The 25,496-nt window shown below is 43.2% G+C and overlaps 1 long non-coding RNA gene across 1 annotated transcript; it reads right to left on the reverse strand.

Annotated features, from left to right (window-relative positions):
- Positions 1-1,199: 1,199 nt before the first annotated feature.
- Positions 1,200-8,589, reverse strand: LOC123385943. The gene is made up of 3 exons (XR_006599248.1): positions 7,412-8,589; positions 6,929-6,997; positions 1,200-1,674 (listed from the first exon to the last, which is right to left on the reverse strand). It is a non-coding gene; the product is annotated as an uncharacterized LOC123385943 (long non-coding RNA).
- Positions 8,590-25,496: the final 16,907 nt, after the last annotated feature.

Here is a 25,496-nt window from a genome sequence, read left to right on the forward strand (position 1 = left end):
AGTTGTGGCCACTTGAATTCTTATCTCAAGACGTGATTTGTTTGGGAATGGGGCATGATTGACAGCTCAGATAACTCAGTTGTCAGGATCTGAGAAAGACCAGGGAAGGTAGGGGCTGATGACATGAGGCAAAGGGTAAACAGTTTCATTCTTTCAAAAATCACTGCCCAAATACTAAATGCTATAGGCATTTAGGCAGCCCAGAGATAGGAAGATGAGTAAGACATGGTCCTTACTCTTGAGTGGTTCATAAATTTTTAGGGGAGATAGGCTGGGGAAAGATAGACTCCAGTGCCTTAAGATGATATGTCCAATTCATGGTTCTTTTAAATTATTGTACAAAAGCAGCTATTACATTTCACTCCAATAATACTTGTTAGCTTAAGTATATCAAATCTACTCTTCCACAGACTATTTCACTGAGGCATTGAACTTCTCAACATTCCACCTTCAATTCACACCCCACCTCCCAAGATACATATAAGTTGGAACTTCCTGTTAGTTGTCAGTATAAACTCATCTGGTGACCTGGACCTGCTTTGTGTTGGACATCAAGAAGGTGGTGCTTCTGTTTCCTTTAATAGCTTTAGCCCTGAATCACTGAAGAGCATCAGGAGTCTATTTAGTATTCCTTTGGGAGTTTTAACTGAAGGACTGGGGAAAGGGGCCATTTGAGAGTAGGAAGAAGACCTGGCCAGGGCAGACTCAGGGAAAAGGTGCTTGGGCCCAGGAGAGGAGAAGAGGCCTGGGGGATCTGTGGAGGAACAGAGCTACAGCTGCCTGACAACCTGACAGGAGCCTCACAACATCCTTAAGGAACCGGCACACTGGAAGAAGCCCAAGTTCAAATGGGCTTGGTTTTTCCTGGTTGCTTCAAAACAGACCTGTCCAAATTTGCCAGAGAAACATGCCACATCAGGGTTCACCTTGCTTTAGTAATGCCTCTTGGAAACAGTCATGCTAACCCATTGCACGCCACCTTCTCTCTTGGCCAAAGAGTCTTGATTTTTCTTTTTTTTTTAATTTTTTCTTTTATTATTTATTTATTTGTTTGTTTGTCTATTTTTCAATATATGAAGTTTATTGTCAAATTTGTTTCCATACAACACCCAGTGCTCATCCCAAAAGGTGCCCTCCTCAATACCCATCACCCACTCTCCCCTCCCTCCCACCCCCCGTCAACCCTCAGTTTGGTTGTTTTTTCTTTAAAGAACATATTTTCCATTACTTTGGGATTAGTCTAGGGAAGGACAGGATGAGTAAGGAAAGAAAGACTGATAAATTTTCTAGCTCATCCAAAAATTCTGTTTTGTTTGGAGTGGGAGTCACTTGGATGAGTTATGAGTGGGAGGAATACATGGTGGAAAGCCCCACTCTTGTCCATGGCACCCAAAGATGGAAATGATAGTAGGGTGAACTGAAAGCTTTTCCTGCTGGAATCATCCTCAGTTGGAGCGGCACCTCCTGTCATCTCTAGAGGACTCCTAAAGGTGTATTCTGAATCTGCCACAGCTTACCTCTCTCAAGATATCATGGGCATGAAGTGTCCACTTCTTGCTTGTACACCAGCCATTGTATCTCCTGTGCATTATCCCTGCCTTTTATTTCCTTCTGGGTGACTTTCATCAACCTTCTACTGATTGCCTGCTCCATGCTTACAAATCAGCAAATCCCCTGCAGAACGAAAACAGTTGGGAAACCCTGAATGGGGAGGAGGTGATGATGTCTGGAGCATACACAATATGAAAATATTTGCTCTGCTTGGGAGGATTCCCTTAGGCTATCAAAAGACTTGGAGGGTATAGACAGAAAAACACACTCTTCTTGAGGCAGATTCGCTTAAGCTATCAAAGGACTGAAGACTTTACACAGTGGGCTTTGGACATGCCTAGTATTCAGGGCACACAGCCTCAAAATGTGATGTGATGAGTGAAATAAGAATCACTTTGTACTCTGCTGGTTGAAAATTGTGGTTCAGACAGGGGAAAAAATGCAACAAAACAAGTTCCTGAAGATAGAGCAGTTAGTTTTTTGTTTCTTGGCCTGTACCTTAGCCCACCTCATTTAAAGACATGTGTCTCTCCTAGGCTTGAGCAATCGGGTACAGAGGGGTGGGGTGGGGGGAGGGTGCTTACCTGCAGATCAGAGGTGGCTGATGTACAGAGGAGGTGACATACAGGTAGAAAGAGGAAGGACACAGGGATAGATGAACTCACAGGGGGTCAGAAGAAACAGGAGGATGGAGAGTAGTTTGATTTACGAGAATTTTGTTCAGTTTAATTGTACTTTGCTGAAACAACATTGTTGGCTTATAACTGTGTTGCAATTGTGTTGCAGTTAGTGATTCTCTCCATTTTTTTCCTCTGGAGAATTAGAATATTTCAATTAGTAGGCTCTGTGAAATTTGTTCAGTGTGAACATCAGCGTATACACCTTGTATACATCACTTCATTAAGTTCAAGAAGACCCTTAGCTTCTATTTGCTTCCACGTTTCCCTCACCACATCATATTCTTCTCTTGTCTCCCATCCCTCTCCCCAGTCTTTTCTTACTCAGTAAACTACTTAACAGATGTGTATAATTAATACCTGTAAGCTGCCAAAGGCAGTGACTAGAAGTAAATTACCAGCTGTGAAGAGGGTCATCTGGGGCCAGACAATGTATGAGAACATCATGGTTCTTTGCCCAAGAAAGGGAGTAAAATTGGAATGTGTGGTGGTGCTTGTTGGGCTGTAATCTTTTGTTATGTTAATTATCACACAAATCATAGTCCAAGAGCTCCCTGCCTTGAATGAATGTCTGGTAACAAAATAAGTTGGACACATGTGCTTGCTCTGGAGTGAGTGGTGGTTGGTGGACTCTTCATTGTGGTCCTTAACATATCAGAGCAAGGTATCTCAAAGGCTTCCTAGAACAAGGTTGTTGTAACTCCTGGAATGGCAAGCTGGCTTCCAGAGTGTTGGTATGACCACAGCAGTGGGAATTTGGTGTGGATGGAAGCCATATTTTCTGTGGCAGGGATGGAGAGGGAGAGGGCAGGGAGAAGAAGGGGTGTTCCAGCACAAGAGATGGGATAGAGTTATTACAGGTAAATTTTCCTGAATAGTTGGATAAGGCCTATTGCTGGTGACAGGTATAAGAAGAACAAGTCTTTGCCAAGCACCCAAGTGATACACTATGTCTGGCCTTGCTCTTTAGGTAATTGTTGGAGAACTGGTGGGTGTGCATGTGGACGGGCATATACCCCACAAAACCAGGATGCAATCTGGATGAGGAGCAAGATGTTTACAGGAATTTTTGTTGAGTAGAGCTGTAACATTGTGCCAAAAGGGGAAGATGAAATGTGATGCTTTAAGGCCTCCCATCAATGCAAGGGAGAGGCGAGGCCATAAGGGGGGGTGCAGGGGGCATGATCAGGGAAGGCAACTATAACCATGTGTGTCTTGAAGTCTGTTCACCATTGGCTCAGGCCTCTGTGTCTCAAGTTCTTAGCATGCCAGAAGTCCCTGTGGACTACAATGAAGGTTTTTGAATCCAGAGAGGCAATCAGCACAAGGGCAAGTTCGGTTGCCATACCTCTGGCCAGCATGAGCAGCTGTCCTCTGATACAGCAGACCCTCTGCCCCTTTATCTCATGCCTCCCAAAGGTGCTCTAGAGTTCAGATTGAGGCAGTTGTGCTTTGCTGCCCTTGCTCCCCAAACCCAACTTTCTAATAGTAACTACTGGGCTGGGTGGCTGGAGGTGACTTTTCCAGGGCAGGCCTTCCTCTGGTGCCCTGGATTCAAACAGTAGCTTTCTGCCTAGCACATGGCATCTGGCAAGGTAAAATTGCTTGGAAAAAGCAAACTTTTTAGTGATGGTCAAGCTTCTACTAGGTTGCATGCAGAGGTCCTTCTTGAGAGGACTCCAAACACTTGAAGTAGCCTCCATCCTTATCTAGCAGGTCATGCTCCTCTACAGGCCTCTTCTGGGAATTTCCTGGAGAAATATGAAGAGAGTTGCAGGCCACTACCCTGGAACTTTCCAGGATAGGAGTGGGTCCTTCCTACCTTGTAGCTAAAGAGGGTCCTGTGTGAGCCTTTCTAGAAATGGTGTCTTGGATTCCCATACAGGAGAGGCAAGTCCTGGAGAAATTACTGACAGTTGGCAGCAGGCAGTCAATGGATCCAGATCTTCAAGTGCTCGGTCAGGAGTGGAATTGGGACACTGGATTCCCTAACAAAAGGCACCAGCAGTGGCAGCCACTTTTGCAGAGAATGCCTTGGGGCTTGAGGTCTCTCAGTGTAACATCTCCTGATCTGGAGGCAGGAGCCCACTGTTAAGAGTTCCCAGCTGCTCCCCCATTCCTGAGATTGGGAGATGGAGCTTGCATGGGCTGGGCAGCATCCCAGTAGTGGTGGGGTCAAGGTGTGGGGGATCTGTGGTTCCATGGACTTGTGAATAAGTGGCCTGCCACACTGTGGGACCCAAAATGACTCCAGACTGCATTCCTTGGTGCAAACAGTTACATGCATGCAAAAAAAAAGTTTCTTTCAAAGATTCAAGTGGGGACATTTGTAGGCAAAGCCTTTATGGATCCAAGCCTATTTCCTTTAGCCACATAGTGTTGACAACTGGGTGGATCCTTCATAGACAATTGCATTTCCTCACCTCCACCCAGGTAGGTGAAAGCCTGGAGCCTGCCAAGGTCTGGTATCCAGAATGGTGCCTCCTGATAGGCAAAGAAGATGTGGGGCCTCATGTCTCAGAGGTAGCAGCTAAGAATCCAAAGCAAATGGCCACAAGGCACAGGGGAGAGCCAAATCAGAGCCAAAGGAGTAGAAATACCAGAATTGATGGGTAAGAAGAAGGGTGGGCCTTTATTTATAACTGAGGTGCAAAATACAAATGCCTATAGAATATGCTCCTTTGGAGGGAACCAGGCATATGGGATACAGGGCCAAGTAATAGTTGAACCCCCTTGGGCCCATCCCTTCTGCTTGTTTTCTCCTTTGACTTAGAATTTAAGAAAACATTTGATTCTAAATGAATGTGTTCTAAATGCAAAAGCCCTGTACAAAGTACTTGGAATAGGGGAAAGAAAAGCATGAGGTGGCTTCTGCTTCTGGGAACATAGAGTGGGGTTCACGGCTTCTTTCCCCTTTAGACTCTTCTTCCTCTTTCTTATTCCTTCAACTGGTATTTCCTAAGTACTGAATATATGTTTGGACATTTTTATTTCTCTTGCCTTTTTCTACCTGTAATTCTTCTATCTTGGATCCCTTCCCTTTCTACTTCCATCTCTCTCTCTCTCTCTCTCTCAAAAAAAGGGGGGGGGGAATAAAGAGAAATTTGGGGATCAGAAGGAAGAAAAAGACTTTAAGGGAAAATGTATGCTTAGTTGGTACACCTGGGTTTATTCTGTGATGCTCGCATGCTCTGTGTCCATGTCACTCACAGCGTAGGTTGGGGAGAGTCAGAGTTTCATTTCCTCCTGTAATGAACTCCTACTGAGCATTAACCTCATTCCATTTGCACAGGTTGTATTTTTTTTAACTTCTATATATTCCTAAATAAATTCAAGCTGGTTGTGGGTCTTATATCTACTCTGTAAATGAGAGAGTGTAAACAATGATGCCAATCTGACAGTGACCAGAACTAAAGAGTGAGAAAGCCAGACCTCTCGCCATTCCACCTGGTGTGTCCATCCCAGCCTACAGCTCTCTCTCCAACATACAGTCTATCACAGTCAAGCCAAAGGCATCAAGTCTTCTAGGATGACAAGCATTTTGGAGGTTAGTAAGGGGGAAAAAAATCTCTAGGATCCTACGTATCCTTTTTACCTCTTATCTTATTTTAACTACCAAGTCTTTGATCTCTTATTTGCTTGCTTGCTTCTCACCTAAGATGAGACCAAAGAGACCTGTGAAGAATGGAAGGGGGAGAGGGAGGAGTGGAGGAGGGATTGTGTTATGAAGTCATACAGTAAAGGGTTGTGTCCAGCTTTATCTTGCTCCCAAACATCTCTTGCCCTACTTATTAAGAAATTTGGAACGCCACCATTCCTTTAGAATAGAATTTAAAGGAATTTAAGAGCCTTCCATTTAAAAAACCTAGTCCTAAAATGCCAATGTCCTTGGGAGGGGTAATTCTTAGGTGGCAGTTTGAAGGGACAGGGGCTTCGTGGGCAGAGTCACCACGAAGGGGATAAGAAAGAACCCCAAAGCCAAGCATTATGTACTTCACCAGTTGTAAGTAGTCCTGTCTCCTGGTTAGTGCTGGAGAGGATAAAAGGCAGTTCTGTATCCGAGCTCCTGCCCCACCAGCACATACACACCTGAACCTGAAGCACTGACAGTTGTTCAAACCTGAATACATCTGGCTGAAGTCTAAGATCGCTTCAGATTTCCAACTTACAGTTTCCTGATTTTCCTTTGGAAAAGACTAAAGTGGTTCCACAGTGTCTAAATGTGTTTGTATTCCAAACTGCACTCAAGTTTGCCTGGGACAAGTATGTGTGTGTATGTGAATCTATATTCCCAGGATGTGTCTACGACCCCCACAGGGAGTCAAAGTTTCCAAGAGCCTCATGACGATGCAACTCCTTCACAGGGAATCCGTGGCATTACTCCCTGTCCATGAGAGCGTTTACACACAGATCTTTTCTCCTCCTCATGGTCAGTTTTCTATTTGTGATTAGTAATTGGCTTCTCTTAGTACGTTATAATCTATTACAAAAGCCAAACCTTCAGAGGGCCAGCTGAAATGACAAAATTTGGTTATAATTTATGTTGGCCCCTGACATATATATTTTTTTTAATGATTTGGTCTCTAAGCAACTGATCTCTTAGCAACAAGAAGCACCTTTATAAAAGATAGCACACAAAGAGTGATTGCCAGAAAAGCCACCCGGTTCTTAAACAGCCGCGCATCATTAGCAAAACTCACCATCTTCAAGAGTCCAAAAACTAGGAAGTGACCAGCAGACCCAGGTAACCTTGATATTTGCACATTTTCCTGAAAAAGAAAAAAAAACCTCATGCAACTATTGAAGAGAACAAAATTCTTTGAAATGTGTGCATTTTCTGAGGTCTTATTAGTTGGTTTTGGCTAACTTTTAATAGAATGTATTCTATTCAATAACTGCTTCTTGATTTTGTTATACAACTTGGACAGAAATTTTGTGATCAGAAAACAGTTCACTCAAAATATTTCATTGACATGAGGATGGAAGGGGGAAACAATCTATCTTTCTCAGAGTTTATTTCTGTAGGTTTTCGTCTGAAGGTAAGAAAATCCACGCTGTGGCAAAATAGGAGCGTGCAGATTATCACCCTGAGTGGTGTGCACTCCTAGGGGAATACATATATTTCCCCTCCTAGGGTATTTTTAAACTGCTAAAATATGTAAAGAATAGCAAAATGATTTTACCTCCAAACTTTAGCTTTCTAATCCAGTCAATTCCAGTAGCAAGTGATGGTCTTTTGTTGCAAATATTCAAGGACTGTTTTTTCTTTTCTGTCTTTCATAGCACAAAAGCAAGCATTTTTCTATTTGTTTTCATTGCCGTTAAGAAAAGTTTCATTCTAAAACAAAAAAATAGGAGAAATTCCAGCTATCTGCACCTCATTTGCTTTTTTAGGTACCTAGGAGTTAAAGGTTTAAATGTCTTTTTAGAAAATTGGGAGTTGGAGATGAGGAACAATTGTTTTTCATCTGCATCCCCCTTCGATTGAGACTGTGTAATTTAATTATAAACCCACTTGGGGGTACTTGTGGGGCATAAAAAGGGGACATTTTGTGAAGAGTGAAATAAAAATCTCCCTGATTGAGCCTGGAAACATTACACAGAAATATCACAGATCGAGGCAAACGGACCTTAGAAAATTGCAGTTTCAATCAACACAAGTCGGGATGGTGATACTTTGTTTTTTATAAGAATTGCATGTGTCATTTATCTTTAAATTGGGAGGCTAGCTGAAATAACAGATCTTTAGAACCCAAGGGGACAGGATATGCTGTCATCTTCTGAGAATCAGAAAATGGGATACTTTGTCTCAATACAGAGCTTGGCAATGGGTCAGAGCATCCAGAATCAGGACAATCCCAGAAAATTTGGGACTTGTTAATGTTCTGCTAAGAAAAGGCTCCTTCTCAGCACAATATGATTACACTTGATTTAAAAGGCTGCTTATGACTTGTATTTCTATTACTGCTAACAACTTCAGGCAGAAAGAATTCCTTCTTGTGATTGTTTTGCTCGTAAGTTTAGCAACTTAGGAATTTTAAGTTGAATTGTGGAAACTCTTTTTAAAGCAATGTAATATGAAAGTACAGAGAAACATAGCTTTGCCATTTAAAACTATAAAGATTTTATGTACTTATACTGCAGTGTGATGGTTATTGTAGAAACATGTTTGTGGCTTTAAGGAACTTGGGTAAATAACTATAAAATATAGCTTTTGTTGGCTGTGTCTAGATACACTTTCAGTTTTAGGTATTCTCCTGAAAATAGAGAGGAATTAAAATAAGCAATGATAGGGTAACATATTGCAAATGACAGCTAAGTTTTTGTAGCAGTTCTTTTAAAAATTTTCAAACCCAGTCACTCTGTCCTTTGAGGTTCGTGTCATCTATGCTTTATCTGTGCATAAGGAAACAAAGAGAGCCAACGACACTGTAGAGCTTGTCATTTTGGCTGTCTTAATGAGCCATCTAAGATGGACAAACAATGGCAAGATTTGAAATATACAATGAAATACTCTGACTAGACTGGCCATGATAAACTAAGCCAACTCCTCCTGCTGTGTTACTTCTGAGACACACATACATACACATGGATGGTCTCAATATAAATCATAAACCAGGAAATGAAAACAAATGAAATGAAAACACTTCATTAGTGAAGGCTTCCTGGGAAAAAGGGCAGTTTTAATTTCATGAATGGGAATTTCCATCATAATCCTTGTTTGGCATCTAAAAATCCTAGACAAAACTTGATGACTCTTTTCCTTCAAACTGGCTGGGATTGGACTTGTGGGGTTGCCGGTGTGTTGAGGGGAGGGAGGTAACAGCTGGCAGACATACTCCAAAGCATTCCTGCTGCGGGGGAGTGGGGGGGGGGGAGTGGTCCATGCTGTGAATAAATCCATTTACTTTAGACCCCTTAATACCTGAATTGAAATGATTAGTCAGGAACTTGATCAATTACTACTTTTAACAGAAAAATGTTAGCCCTCCTAAATGAATCCTGCTTGGGATAATTTGGGCTTTCTCTAGTGAGAGGGAAGCAAGGAAAAAAAACCTCTGGAGCAGTCACTGTGGGCTAGGCACTTTGCAATGTGCAGTTCTGTTTAATCCTCACAACGGCTGTGCAAAGGCATCAGCATCTCCATTTTACACAGGTGTAAACCGGGTTCAGCAGTTGGCCAATATGTTACCTAAACAGCTACTGGCCAAGCTGGGCTTTAATCCCAGGGCCAGTCTGATCCCCCAGCCAATGTGCTTTCTTTGTGCCATAATGGCATCAGCAATTATTTTAAGCTGATGTTTAAAGAATCTCTGGAGTCTTAGTGAAGTGAGAGCTCTGAGTAGTTGGGCTGGCAATGGAGATTCAGGCGTCTTTTCACCAAAGAGATTCCTTAACCCCTGGTGCTGTCAGCTGGGGCGACTCGGATCCTGCATTTTCAATGTCTGCCACAGGCTGTGAACTGGAGACGGCACTCAGCTGGGCTGTGGTGGTGGCGGCCACAGGTTGTGTCGCCATTCCTTGCCATGATGCACATCCCAAATGAAGTGGGGCATAGGACTCTTTGATGCATGCTTTCTGTGAGAGCAAAGCCTGAGAGGGGGCTCTCTGGGGGGCATCCCCACACCACAACAGTTAGGGACTACACAGGTAGAGAGGAAGCCAAACCAAGATCCTGAACGGGTCCAGTGACATGCCACCAAGTTAAGGTGACTGGGAAGAGAGGCCAGGTGTGGCTGGAGGGGGGCGAGGGGGAAATGATGCTACAGAAAGCAGAGCTTTGCCCCAAGGAAGTTGTTTCAAAGTTGCAGGACCGAAGTGCCCTGTCCCCTCTGGTTCTAAAGCCTCTGGCTTTTGTTGTTGCCCCTCTTCAAGTTTCCCTGACAAAGGGATGGGTCTTAGAGTTAATTTTAAAAACTTCCCTAAATGAGTTTTTGGGTGGGAGAAGATTTTGTAAAAAGAGTGAGGGCCAGTTCCGCCATGATTAGCCCTGAAGCAAAGCTCCCAACACATTTCTGTTTGATCCTTACATGAATCAGCTCAGACACCTGAACAATCTTGCCCAACACTAGCCAGTTTGTTCAGATGGGACTCGAACTCGGGTCTTTTGATTAGAAACCCTGTGGCTCTTTCCTACAACTGGAAAATATGATGGTATATATAGGCACATATAGATTCTAAGATTTTAATATGGATCCAAAAAGTTTGGAGTTGAAGGTGACATGACTTGCCTTGAACTTTGCATGATCATCAAATGAATACCAGGGGAAGCTCTTCACCTGCTACACTTGAGTCCATCCCTGAAGAAGGGACTAATACTCTAATAGGTATAAGACGCAACCTCCCATTTCTTTTTCCAATCTCTCTCTGTTGGGGTATACCTATGGATAATCCCTCCAACTGTAAGTCAGAGGGTTGGTGCACAGCTTAGGAAGTCTAAAAACAATGCATAGTAATAGGTTGTATTTTTATACAAAAAAAAAAATGATACTCTTTGTGCAAAAGTATCCCAAATAATCCACATGCCTCTACTTCCCTGGATTCTTATCCCCAATAAGACATGCATACCCTCTTTGAGTTCCTGCCTTATGTGTGCTGCTATGACATTTATGGTTGGCACATGGATGCCACATACCTACTATGGCCAGCATAGGCAAAATCCCCCTTTATATACAGGGCACAGAAAGTCTCCTCTCATCTGGTATTCTTGGATAGAAGAAGGGGGCCACTTAACTCATTTCCTTTCTTTAAAAAAAATATCATTTTTAATTTGGGGGCTGACTTTAAAAATTGCTTAATTTAGATTTATAATTTTGGAGATGCGGGAACCAAGTTGAATGATTTGCCCAAGATCTATGTAGCTAGTCATAATGAAGGACTGAGCTCAGTTCTCTTGACTCCCAGTCCAACACTCTTTCCTCTGTATCACAAGAAACATTAGTCCTAAGAGGAGGAGGAAAGTACAAACTATCACCCCTGTTTTACAGATAGAAAAACTGAGTGCATAATTCAGGTAAGGGACAATTGACACTCAAAAAGAATGAAAATTATTAAATCCATGAAACTGATTTAAGAGATCTTCAGGATTAATACTTTTCATTCCCTCTGCTAGATACAAATACACAAAGTTCAGTGTTACAGTGAACACAGTAGAGTGTTCAAAGGCCATTCAGCCTATTGATGATAAAATTTCTCCTCAATGTGAAATGTAAGGAAGGAGAAAGGAAAATAGTCTCTACCTTTATCAAGTCTAGTGTCCAAACAGATCATGCGTTTAGGAATCCCTTAAAAAGATAAACTAGCATGTATCTGTTATATCAGAACTGTTACAGCCAAGCCCCACACTAAAAATTAACAACAGTTCTATGGATTTTTCTCCTGTTGGATCAAGATTTTATTTTCTTACAGATTATTACAACTCCCATACTTGCATTTGATACTGGATCCAAGGCCTCTTTTGAGGCTATAGCAAAAATGCCCTGACATGCACAAGCAATTGTGAGAGTTTTATAATTTTGATGCTAATTCTAAAAACTTTTAATGGGAATGTGTGAACTCACATGGATTAAGCTCTCTGTGCCAAGTTCTGTGCTAGGAATCTTACATAGGCTTTCTTAATTCATGTTCATATCTTACAATGTCAGTATTCTTAGCACAGTTTTCTAGATAAGGAAGCTGAACCTCTTTTGTACTGAAGGAACTTGCTGAAAGGGGTGACATCATAGAGTGGTATTTATTTATTCAACATATATTTACTGTACTTAAATGATGTGCCTGGTACTGGACTAGATGCTGGTGATATAAAGGTAAATAAGACATGGTCCTTGTCTTGAAGAAGCTCATAGCTTCATGACATTCATTTCCAGTTAGTTAATGTGGGAACTTCTGCTCCTCAGAGCTAGTTTAATAGCAAATGAGATATTTACAAAGTATATTATAAAAGATTTACTGTAGAACACACATCTTGAAGGTTGTAAAGGGTTAGAGAAGAAATCCTAGGATTGGAAAATATAGGCCTAGGGTTTACAACGAGGGGGAAAATTGAAGACTGACTGGCAATTTGTTAACATTCATGGCATTAGAATGAAATGGATAAAAATAGGCAGGAGAGAATAATCAGGTCACATAAGAGGACCAGCAAAGCTTGGATTTCTTTGTTCTCTTGACTGAAGGGGTTCCACACTGAGGAATAATATGAACAATGAAAGTGGTGATACAGGACACTGGTAGATAACCTGAAACATGTGCCAAAAGTGTTTGGATTTAGTGAACAGAAAATGGGGAGCCAATGCAAAATCTGCTGATGCAGGCTCCTGGCTTTGGAATAGCACTAGACTGTGGACACCTGTGACAAAAAGTGCCAGAGGAAAAGATTCTTGTCCATGTATTATTGACCCTGGCCGAAAGATACCACCGACTAGAAGATTAGTCTTCTGAAATCCTTGACTCAATCAAGAGTGAACTGATGTGGCTCTGGCCTGGGCAATAAATAGCTGCAAAAGATAGAGCCCAACCCAAAATAAGTTCAAAGAAAATGATGGGCTAGGCTTGGTGGTTTAATGGGAGAAGTGAAGGAGGAGAGAAAACAAAAGGATGGTGGAATCCTCAGAAGTAACAGAAATTAGGATTTAGCTACCTGTTTAGGTAGAATTTTTGTTTTTCAGTAAGGTTTACATATCATTAATGTGCCCATGCAAGTGGGGACATTTCCTTAGAAATGTTTACTATGTCCCCCAAAGTACAAATCAGAAGACAGATAAAAGGTGCTCAGAGACTTTAGAAAAGAACCAGAAGCAAACAAGATCTCACAGTCCGAAGATTTTCTGTGCTAAAGCAGCAGAGAAGTTAAAAAAAAGAAATGCTTGGACTTGAAAACAGTCCATCAGACGGGTGAGAGAGAGGTCACAAAAAAGCGATGTGGGTGGAAGAGGAAGCTGGGAAACCAGACTGGGTGGTAGGCACCAAGGGGGTGGAATACCAGAGCCCAGTCAGGCCTCCTGATCTGCAAGTCCATGTGCTAAATGAATGCCAAGATCAGCCAGACTAAAGACTTGGCCTCACAGAGATCTAGTTTGAAATCTAGCTGTATGCCCGATCAGCCTCAGGTTAACTAGGTTGAGGTGGGAGGAAGGAGCATGAACTTTGGAATCAGGCAGATGCATTTTAATCTTTCTTCAGACAGAAATCAACTGTGAGACCATATGAAGATTTCATCTCTTATTTCTTCACCTTTAAAAGGGAACTGCTAGGGGTGCCTGGGTGGCGCAGTTGGTTAAGCGTCTGACTTCAGCCAGGTCACGATCTCGCGGTCCGTGAGTTCGAGCCCCGCGTCAGGCTCTGGGCTGATGGCTCGGAGCCTGGAGCCTGTTTCCGATTCTGTGTCTCCCTCTCTCTCTGCCCCTCCCCCGTTCATGCTTTGTCTCTCTCTGTCCCAAAAATAAATAAACGTTGAAAAAAAAATTTTTTTTTTAAAAATAAAAGGGAACTGCTTCTACTTATCTCACCAGGTATTTTTGTTTTCTTTGAAAGATTAAAATGGGATAAAATACCTATAAAATATGGGGGGAGATGCTCAGTGAATACCAACTTCTCTGGAACAGTGTATTGTTTAGCTGTGTTACTAAGAGTCTTGGAGTTCTTCAGAAATTCCCCCAACTCAGATTTTTAGGTGGAAAGGAGACAGAATCTGCTAGAGGAGCTCCAGCTACCCATACCCAACGCTTACTACAGCCCTGGGGTCCCAGGAAAATTGTGTTTAAAAAGGTAAGGGGAGCAGAGACAAAACTACTGGCACTGTATTGTAGCAAGGTTTCAGGATGCAAGATTAATACACAAAATTCAACTGTATTCTTAGACACTAATAGCAATCAATTGGAATACAAAAATAAAATTTTAAAGTCCCAATACAAGTAGTCTGCAAAAACAGAAAAATACCTAGGGGTAAGTCCAGCAAAAGATGTCTAAGCCCTCTACACTGAAAAGTGCAAGACATTGCTGAGAGAAATTGAACACCTAATAAATGGTGTTCATATATATATACACATACATATATACATACATATATATACATACATACACATATATACATATATATACATACAGATATATACATATATATACGTATACATATATACATATATATACACATATATACGTATATGTATATGTATATACATACATATATACATATATATATACATATTTGTGTGTATCTATCTCTCTCTATATATGGATATTATCTATCTATCTATCTATCTATCTATCTATAAGACCCAATACTGTTAAGGTAACAGTATTGTTACTGTTAAGGTAACAACTTTTCCCAAAGAACTGCCAATTAAAATTCTGGCAGGCTTTTTTTTTTTTTTAAATTTCAGAAGCTGATTTCCAAATTTTGTATAGAACCCCAAATGACCTAGAATAACCAAAGTATGTCATTTAGGGACCTTTGAGAAGCAGGCAACAGGACTAGATTAGATATGCAAGAGATTTATCAGGGAAAAGACTGGGGAGGATAAAAAAGGAGGGAGCTGGAATATGTAACGAAGCGGTCAGAACCCAGGGCAGGTCTGACACCTGTGAAAGGAGAGAGGGAAGGAAGAACTGTGGAGAAGGCTTCAGATCACACTGTAGTTCTGAGAGAGAGTTTGGACCAGAAACGGTGTGTCCCCAAGCAAAGATTTCCTGCTGGAAGAGTCCTGCCCTGAATGGAATGGGCTAGCACTAGCACCCCCACTTTACCTAGTTACTGGTTAGGAGCTACCCAGAGAAGTGGGCCTTTCTGGAACTTGGTGGTGAATCCATAGGATAGGGCTGTCAACTACACCCCCAAGAGCAGTTTCTTTTGAAGGAAATCTGAACAGTGCATCTCCGTGTCTACCACACAACGTGATTGTTAAAAAGAATGAGTTGGAGAACTTTTCTTCCAACTTGCTAACCTTAGCTTAATATTTTAAGACTTAGTATAAAGCTATGGTAGTGAAAACAATTTGATATTGGCAAAAAATAAACATAGATCAATGGAACAGAACAGAGAGTCCAAAAAGAGTCTCACACATTTATTGCCAATTTAAAAAAAAAATTTTTTTTCAACGTTTATTTTATTTTTGGGACAGAGAGAGACAGAGCATGAACGGGGGAGGGGCAGAGAGAGAGGGAGACACAGAATCGGAAACAGGCTCCAGGCTCCAAGCCATCAGCCCAGAGCCTGACGCGGGGCTCGAACTCACGGACTGCGAGATCGTGGCCTGGCTGAAGTCGGACGCTTAACCGACTGTACCACCCAGGCGCCCCTATTGCCAATTTTTAACAAAGGTACCAAGGCAGTTCAATAGGGAAAAGAAAGTCTTTTCAACAAATGGCACTAGATCAACCAGATAGCCATAAGAGGGGAACCTCATCAACCTTCACCTCACACCGCACACAAAAAATAACTCAGAATGGATCAGGGACCTAAAAGTAAGATCCAAAATTACTAAACTTCTAGAAGAAAACACAAGAAAACATCTTTGTGATCCTGGAGTGGTAAAGTCTTCTTAGAATACCAAACAAGTAGGAACCATTCATAAAAGAGACAAACTTGATAACTGGGATTCATCTAAAAGTAAAAACTTTTGATCTTTAATAGACACTAAGAAAATAAGGCAGACCATAAACTAGGAGAAATTATTTGAAACACATATATCAGACAACTTGAATCCAGAATACAGTTTTTTTTAATCTTTATTTTTGAGAGAGAGAGAGAGAGAGAGAGAGAGAGAGAGAGGAGAGAAAGCACAAGTGGGTAGGGGCAGAGAGAGGATGACACAAAATCTGAAGCAGGCTCCAGGCTCTGAGCTGTCAGCACAGAGCCCAATGCGGGGCTTGAACTCATGAACCATGAGATCATGACCTGAGCTGAAGTCAGACGCTTAACTGACTGAGCCATCCACATGCCCCCAGAATACAGTTTTTAAAAATTGTTTAAGATTCAGTAAGACCAAACAATTTTTTTAATTATTTTTATCTTTCTTATTTTGAGAGAGAGAGAGAGCAGGGGAAGGGCAGAGGGAGAGGGAGAGAGGGAGAGAGGGAGAGAGGGAGAGAGAGAGAAAGAGAGAGAGAGAGAGAGAGAGAGAGAGAGAGAGAGAGAGAGAAAATCTTAAGTGGGCTTGATCCCACAACCCTGGGATCATGACCTGAGCCGAAATCAAGAGTCGGATGCTCAACCGACAGAGCCACCCAGGTGCCCCAAACCAATTTTTAAAAACAGGGAAATTATTTGACCAGACACTTCACAAAAGAAGATCTATGAATGGCCAGTAAACTAAAAAATGTTCACAATCATTAGTAATTGAGGAAATGAAAATTAGGACCACTTTCAGATCCCTCTAGAATGGCTACAGTTAGAAGACTGACATGACACATACCAAGTGTTGGGGAGAATGTGGAGCAACTTGAACTTTCATATACTACTGGAGGCAATGTAGGGGTACTTGGAAAATAATTTGGCAGTTTCTTAAAAAGTTAAACATATATTTACCATGAGACACTCTGGTACACTAGTGTTCATAGCAGCCTTATATGAAATAGCGGAGGACTGGGAAACCACCCACATGTTCATTTTTTTGATATGAAATTTATTGTCAAATTTGTTTCCATACAACACCCAGTGCTCATCCCAACAGGTGCCCTCCTCAATACCCATCACCCACGCTTCCATCCCTCCCACCCCCCATCAACCCTCAGTTTATTCTCAGTTTTTAAGAGTCTCTTATGGTTTGGCTCCCTCCCTCTCTTTTTTTTTTTCCTTCACCTCCCCCATGGTCTTCTGTTAAGTTTCTCAGGATCCACATAAGAGTGAAAACATATGGTATCTGTCTTTCTCTGTACACTTGTTTCACTTAGCATAACACTCTCCAGTTCCAACCACATTGCTACAAAAGGTGATATTTCATTCTTTCTCACTGTCAAGTACTATTCCATTGGGTATATAAACCACATGTTCATTAACAAGCGAATGGATACAGTGGGGTGTAACTAAACAATAGAATACTACTCAGCAACCTTAGGGAACAGACTGTTGATGTGAGCAACAACATGAATGACTCTCAAAATCAACATACTGAGTGAAAGAAGCCAGACAGAAAAGAGTACAGACCATATGATTACAATGCTATAAAACTCGAGAAAATGCAAACTAATCAACAGTGACAGGAAGAGATCAGTAGTTGTCTGGGGATGGGGCAGAGGAAGGGATGGATTACAAAAGGGTGATGGAAATGTTATCTTGATTCTGGTGATGGTTTCACAAGTGTGCATATGTATGTTAAAACTCCTAAGACTGTACACTTTTAAGTATTTGAGTTTTATTGTATGTCATTTATGCCTCAGTAAAGTGGTTTTCAAGGAATGGAGGGAGATGGGGTCTGATGTAATTCATGCCACCCCACCCATACACTCAAAGGGTGTGAATGGTTGGAACCGTGTTCTAGTAGAAACTTAGGGAACAGTGAGTCTGGTACTTTGCTTTCCTATTTGGCTATCTAGTATCGACCTTTCCCTCAAGCTGGGGGAAGGAGTAGAGGGAGGCACAATGCCTAGTGCCAACCAGCTGTGGCCTTAAATAAAGCTTCCTCCTGCACAAGGAGGATCATTCCCTCAGACAGGGGAGCACACAGGCCAGCTGCGTGGGCAGTCAGCCAAAGCAGCCACACAGGGCTCAGTGTTCAGAAGGGGCCCCCACTAGCAGGTTTAATGTTCTGTGTCACAGTATTGAAATTCTTAATAATTTTATCTTTGATTTTGAGCTTTGTAAGAGAAGTCTGATGGGACAGTGGATGTACTGGGAAACTGGACCTTTGGCTCATGCAGGGTCACCTCTTGTGTGGCTTCCCTGGGGACAGGGATGAGTTCTCTGCTGCCCTCTGCCTGGCAATGGCCTGGGCATGAGAGGATCAGTGCTGATGCACAGCCAGGGGGCTGAGTCACAGGGTGGTGGCCCCTGAAGCAACTGTGAGGGTCTGCATTTGCCCATAGAATATCCCTGTGCTTGAGGTAGCCCAACATTAAATGGCAAATAAAAAACACCATGACAGGTGGAAAGAAAGACTGCAAAATAAAGGAAAAGTCCTTTTTCCTGTTTTCAGAACAAGAGGCTTCTGCATTTTCATTTTGTACTGGGCCCTGCAAACCTTATGGTCAGTCCTGGCTGCAGGGCAGGCTGCTTGCAGTCACGGCACTCGTCCCCCACCCGGCCTGCCCTGGGCTCCAGCTGTTGACTGCCACAGGTACACGAGGGCTGATCTTGCTGCAGCAAGCTTCCAATGCCCCAGGGGAAAGATTTGACTCCATTCACCCTGCCCAGGAGTGATAGAGACCAGAGCCTAGGAATGGAAACTCTGGAATGTAGGGCAGACTTGCTCTCCAGAATAGGAAGTCTTATCAGGGTAGAAGCAAGGCAAGTCCCACTCTCATAAGATTCTTCTGCTTACGGTCCTCCCTGTTCTTTGATTTCATCTCTGGTGTGGAATAAGGGTGAAAGTCCCAATTTGTTGTTTTGAAAAAAGTAACCATGACAACAGCCAAGTCCACAGAGAGAGTAGTAAAATCCATCAAGCTCACTTTCAATACCTTGCCTTTCCTTCCAGAACGAATACTCCTAGTCAGACAATGATCCAGCCACAACAAAAGACCAGACCTTAGAAAAATGTCATGTGCTTGGCCCATCATAGATTAGTGGCGGTACCTCGTTGATTTGTCAGTTCTTTGCCTCCAGCTTTTTCCACGCAGTCCAGGTCAGGTTTAGAAAGCTTATTCTAAAAGGGCCAAGAGCAGATATGAGCTCTTTTTAGGGAATATGCCCTACAAATCTGTTAAGCTCACGGATTTAGAAGTAAAAATAAACTTAAATGAGTCCATTAAATGAGTCCAGGTGTGAGAGAAATTTTGGAGTAATCCTCGACTCCATGTGTTAGAGAATGAACTGGCAGAAGCTTATCCACCACCTCCATCTATGTGAGGAGGGACGTGCTTTTTCCTTCTGCCTGGCAGGGGAGGGTCTCCTACCCAGCCTTTCTTGGAGGCAGATTGAAGCAGTATAATCTGCAAGGGCACTGGCTGGGAAGACAGGAAGTCTGGGTTCTTAACTCTGTCACTCATTAGCTGTGAGACCTTGGTTGGGTACGTAGTTTAACCTCTTAGGATATGTCAATGTTTGCCATGTTTTATCAATATATATGCAAGTGCCTTTTATTTTTTTTTTTTTTTTTTTTTTTTTTTTTTTTTTTTTTAATTTTTTTTCAACGTTTATTTATTTTTGGGACAGAGAGAGACAGAGCATGAACGGGGGAGGGGCAGAGAGAGAGGGAGACACAGAATCAGAAACAGGCTCCAGGCTCTGAGCCATCAGCCCAGAGCCCGACGCGGGGCTCGAACTCACGGATCGTGAGATCGTGACCTGGCTGAAGTCGGACGCTTAACCGACTGCGCCACCCAGGCGCCCCATGCAAGTGCCTTTTAACGAGAGGAAAGTGTCGTGCACGTAATGTGACATGTGAGAGCATTATCACATATTCCTCTTTGCTCTTCTCTGAGTCTGGCAGGGTAGAGTCAAATCTGGCAGGTTTTTGTCAGGTAAAAGCTAAGTCTTCCTCACCTGATTCTGGGCTGCATATAGGGTCAGATTTACAGAAAGAACAGAGGCTTACTGCACCTTTGCACAAAGGAAACCAGCTGTTTTTCTTAGTGTTGGGGAAAATTAGATTTGTTTGGTCTCTGAGGCTATTAACTAGGTTTATCAAGACTGGTCATATTCACTAACCTGTAGCCTGGCACTTGGCCTGTTGGGTATCAGGGTAGCTGAAGCTCAAAGAGCTACAAAGGTCAGGCAGGTAATGATCAGAGTATAATAATCAGGGGGAAGGGAAGGGGGCCTGCCACTTTGAAAGGAACAGCAGAGTGTTGCCACAAGAGAATGTGAGTCCAATGTGGCCAGATTGTCTGCGTTTTTCTCAAGAGAGGCCTGAAATCTGGACTTTTAAATGTTAAGATATTCAGAATTTTAAATAATGGCAACAAAAGCAAATTTAAAGCACAGTATAAGCCAAAATGAGACAGGTTAGCAGGGTGAGTGGGTTAAAGATGGAAACTTTGGTTAAGACAGGGACACACAGGGGCGCCTGGGTGGTGCAGTCGGTTAAGCGTCCGACTTCAGCCAGGTCACGATCTCGCGGTCCGGGAGTTAGGGCCCCGCGTCAGGCTCTGGGCTGATGGCTCAGAGCCTGGAGCCTGTTTCCGATTCTGTGTCTCCTTCTCTCTCTGCCCCTCCCCCGTTCATGCTCTGTCTCTCTCTGTCCCAAAAATAAATAAACGTTGAAAAAAAAAATTTAAAAAAATTAAAAAAAAAAAAAAAAAAAGAGGGGCGCCTGGGTGGCGCAGTCGGTTAAGCGTCCGACTTCAGCCAGGTCACGATCTCGCGGTCTGTGAGTTCGAGCCCCGCGTCAGGCTCCGGGCTGATGGCTCGGAGCCTGGAGCCTGTTTCCGATTCTGTGTCTCCCTCTCTCTCTGCCCCTCCTCCGTGCATGCTCTGTCTCTCTCTGTCCCAAAAATAAATAAACGTTGAAAAAAAATTAAAAAAAAAAAAAAAAAAAAGACAGGGACACACAACAGAAGGCTGTCCTGGGCCGCTCTTCCTGGAGAGCACCCTAAGAGGAAGCAAGACTCGAGAGCCTCTTTATCCAGACTGCCGGTCCCCTGACTCAGCTTCTCCTTTTCTGTCACTCTTCCTTCCAGTCTGTGGAGATTTCACCTCTCTGTGGAAGGACGAGGTTAGAAGCTTCTATAAGCCAAAGTCATTAATGTGGCTAGTCCTTGCCCACCCCTACAGGCCTGGATTTTGAAACTCAAAAGCCAGGAAAATCCTCTGTGTTCTGCTTCCCCGAGGCAATGAAAAATGCTCAGCTGACTTACTAAGGAGAGGGCATAAAGAGTGATCGGTAATGCTAGCTAGCTTGCCCCTACCTTGGGGCTAGACTGGAGGGAGGGACATCACACGCACAATCTCAAGAGGCTCAAATGGGGATGGTGTGCTTGGGAAGTTAGGACTAGTTTGGTATAGCTGGGCGGAGTATAGGGCACATGGCAAGGGAGGCACCTGGAAATGCAGATGAAATAGGACTTAAGAGAAAATAGATGTCTGATTACTTATGTTATTTTTGTAATAAAGTTACTCTGCAAAGTTGGTGAGCAATCCTTCATTCAGTTTTGTATAATTTATCATCTATGCACTTTAAAGTGACATAAAGGGCCTTGGAAACCATGATCTGGAAACCATGCCTGTCATCATTTGGGTGGTCTTGACCTCTGAGGGTACTAGGTGACTCTAGAATTCATGGAGCGGTGTGCCACAGCCCACAGGAAACCTCGCTATTCCTGGAACTGCTAGTGTTTTCTGCCTGCCCTCCCCTCCTCCTGTGCCAGCTCCCACTCCCTGTGTCCCCAGGCTCCGCCAGCTCCTCTTCTTCCCCGGTGACTTGTGATTAGTCCAGCTCTGTCTCTGCACCATACCTGGGCTAACCCCTGAGGACCCTGTGTTCCCGTCTGCCCTCTCAAGTGAAGGATGTGTTTTCAATCATCATTCCCCCAGTGTCAGTGTTGGGAGCTGGGGCTGGTGTCTCCCAGGGTGCTGCTTCTGGGCCATTACTCCCTTTCTCTCTCTAAAGAGTTGAAACCTGCTTGAGGCTCACACTGTCTACCCACCCACCCTGTCTCCCCTAGTCAGTCTCTTTCTCCATGTCTTTCCTCTCTGCCCTGTCATCCTAAGCAGCTAAATGACCTTGTGGCTGGTAAAAGCAACAAACGCCCTGCGTGTAGAGCTGCATGATGCTTGTACGCTCAGTGACTTTCTCTCTCCACCATAGCAGGCTCCCCCGGAGGCGGTTGGGACCTTGGTGTCATCCAAACCTGCACCTCCTCTGAAATCTCATTCTCTCACCACATCCTCCAGCTCATTTGTCCAGGTGCCCTCACTGTGAGATCTCCACATCAGTGCTCCCTCCACTTTCTCTGTCCTTGAACCTCCTCCAGTCTTTCCTTCCTTCATACCTGCCTTAGAGGAGATAGTTCCTCCCAAAGTTCCCTAAACAGATTACTGAATGCACCGTGCCCCTTCCAAATGTCCCCACCTGGCAAAGGCCTGAAGAACTATTCATGTCTGTGTTGACCAGATGAGCGTCAGTGAAGGGTATGACACAACTGGACATTTTAGCATGGCTCTGACTTCATGTTCTCCAACCTCATTGAGGCCCTCAACACTGTGCTTTTCGAGAAGCTCTCTTACCACGTTCACAATCAAAATTTCATTTCTTCTCAGAGCTCCATGTTTCTGACCTCTGTATTCCCAGAGAAGAAGCCTGGCAGAGAACACTGGTCAGCTGTGTTTGCACCTGTCCTCTCTTCCTTATGTATTACAGCAGAGCACAGGTCTCTCCTCCAACCAAAGCCAGTCCCTCTGCAGGTGCCCTGATCTCATCCCCTCCTGCCTAAGCAAGGGTCCTGCTCCATTAGGTAGGTCCTTCTCCAGCCCATATCTTCAACCTCTGCCTCATACTTGGATTTCACTTTAAATCGATGCTAGAATCCTCCATTACAAGCAAAGCCAAGCAAACAAAACTCCCCTTAGCTGCACACATCCCTCAAGTTCTCACTTAATCCGTCCACTCTCCATCCATAGCTAAGCTTTCTAAGAGTTATGCACGCGTGCTTCTTCCACCCTATCTCCTCTTCTCCTTTCCAGGTGGGCTTCCTACTTCACCACTTTGAGGAAGAAGCTCTTGCTGGGGTCCCAATTGCTTCTGTGCTTATCAATATCAACTTTCTGTCTTCCTCTAACTTGACCTCCCAGCAGCATTTGATACAGTTAACCATATCCTCCTTCTTGAAACACTCTCTCCTCTTCTCTTTGGTGATAAAATCCTATTTCTTCTTTGTGCCTACTGGCTCTTTTTTCTTGGGATCGTTTGCTTGTTCCTCCTCCTCCCAAATTCTGAATTCTTGAGTTCTTTGGGAGCTTCTTTCACACCGCTGTGTCCCTTGGCAACTTCACCTTCTCCCAAGGCCTTAAATACCATCTCTAACCTGGTTTGCTCTTTTCTAAATCCTCATCTTTTCTATCACAGAACTGTAAGTAAGTAATTAACTCGAGTGATTATCTCTATATTGATTGTTTCCCTTACTGGACCTGTAAATTCCATGAGGGTGGGCAATGTCTTCTGCATTCACCACTTCCATAATCCACTGGGCCAGCCCACAAAAAAAGTGGCTGAGCTTCAACACTGCTACTCAATGGGCCCCTGCTCTGCCTGCCAAAAGAGGAAGCAAACGTCTGCCTTCCTGGGATTGTCTAATCCTTAGAACTTGTCACTGCAGTCTGTTCTCCAGATGAAGTGTACAACTATCGTTTCTTTATTGCAGAACAGGAAGTCCAGATATATTCTTTTGCCAAACATGGGGTGGGGATCTTGTATTAATAAAAATAAAACTAGAATTGAGGAGAGGGGGCTTCAAGTTTTTAAGCAGAGGAGTGACATGGTGAGCTCTATATTTTGAAAAGCTGTCAGTAAGGAGGAAGAATTGGGGAAAGGAGAAAATAGGGGCAGGGAGGGGCATTTGTGTGATTCTGTTCCAGGGGGAGGGCTGGTGAAAGCCTTAACTCACAGTTGGCACTGAGAATAGAGAGGAGAGGGAGGGGTGAGACTTGCAGAAATAAAATAGCAATTGAATATGGGGGTGGGATGGTGGGCAGTGAGACACTGCCCAGAATCAGAGGACTCTAGTATTTTGCCTTTCATCTTCTTCAGTGAACCCCCACAGACAGGCTGTTCTGTCTCTGGAAGGACCTGCTGCACACTTACGTCCTTGGAATCCTATTCCTCCATCATGATCTCTCTGAAGCACTCCTTAACTACCCCAGGGAGGATGACTCTTTTCCCCTCATGACCAAAGCACATTGTTCAAGTGGTCCATATCATTGCTGGTTGGTATATAACTGAATCAGGGCATTGTGCTATCTGTGATGAAATAGCTACTTCAAACTAGAACACTGGGAAAATAAATAAATAAATAAATAAATAAATAAATAAATAAATAAATAAAGAGAGAGAAGCCTATTTAGTATCTTTATTTCCTTAACTTATAATTGACCAAAATTATCTCTTTTTATTATATCAAAGTTCTGGTGGGGTTTGTTAATAATGCCAATTACTCATTTCTTTGACGAGATTTATATAAAGGTCTTGGCTGATCCCAGCCTGCTCCTTCCTTTGGTTTCAGAGTCCACAATATCTTAACTCCAGAATAGCCTGAGACATCATCTCTGAGCTTCTAAATGACACTTGCATCTTGAAAACCCATGGTGATAGCTCTCCAACTCAGCTGGTTCCAATTAACCTCTTCTCAAGCTATCCGTATGTGCATGCTTTATTTAGCAATGCAGCCCTTTAAAAGGGGCCAGACATTTTTAGTCATACTGGACACACATTATAACATGGCTTAACTCCTATATGCTCTGGGCTGGCTGTTACACAGACTTCTTCATGTTTAACACTTCTCCTAAAATTTCCCAACATTCACTAAGTTTTCAGCAGCCCTTTAGGACCAATACCTTCCAGAAAATGCTCAAAATCCATCTGAATTCATGTCATACACCATCACCAAGGGAACTCTGCCATCTAGTTCCAGCAGAATCCTAATGATTCCATAAGACCTGAAAATCCGCCTCCTCAGGAGTCAGTTGCTGATTCCTGTCTCCCTCCTCTGATCAGAGTCAGTCCCTTTCCTGTTTCACCCTCATAATTTGCACACTCCCTTCCTGTGCAATTTATCACATAAAGCCTTGCTGTTTTTATTTGTACTCATGTCTTTCTCTCTAGCTGTATCAAAAGCTCCTTAACAGCACAGATAGTATTCTCTTAGTGTCCTCCCTACCTGCCCTCCACCCACCCACCCACCCATACTGGAAGCTTAATACCATCCCTTACACTTAGGTGGAGTTCAGGGTTCTAGAAAAGTCGACGAATGAATCATAAACATAATTTGGGTCATTTTTTCCCACAAAATGCATCACCTGTCTTTGCCCACATTGAAAGCCCTCAGCCTCTTCTCTGCCCACTCCTACTGGCTTCCTATAGTTTTCCCCCATCTGTCTGGCATTTCCCTCCACCTCTAGAGAGCTTTCCAATCTGCTCCCTCTTTTGACTCATTTTTAAAGCCTTGTAATAGGGCTAGTTCCAG

Source organism: Felis catus, chromosome B3 (assembly GCF_018350175.1).
Source record: "Felis catus isolate Fca126 chromosome B3, F.catus_Fca126_mat1.0, whole genome shotgun sequence".
In the NCBI taxonomy this organism is placed as follows: Eukaryota; Metazoa; Chordata; class Mammalia; order Carnivora; family Felidae; genus Felis; species Felis catus.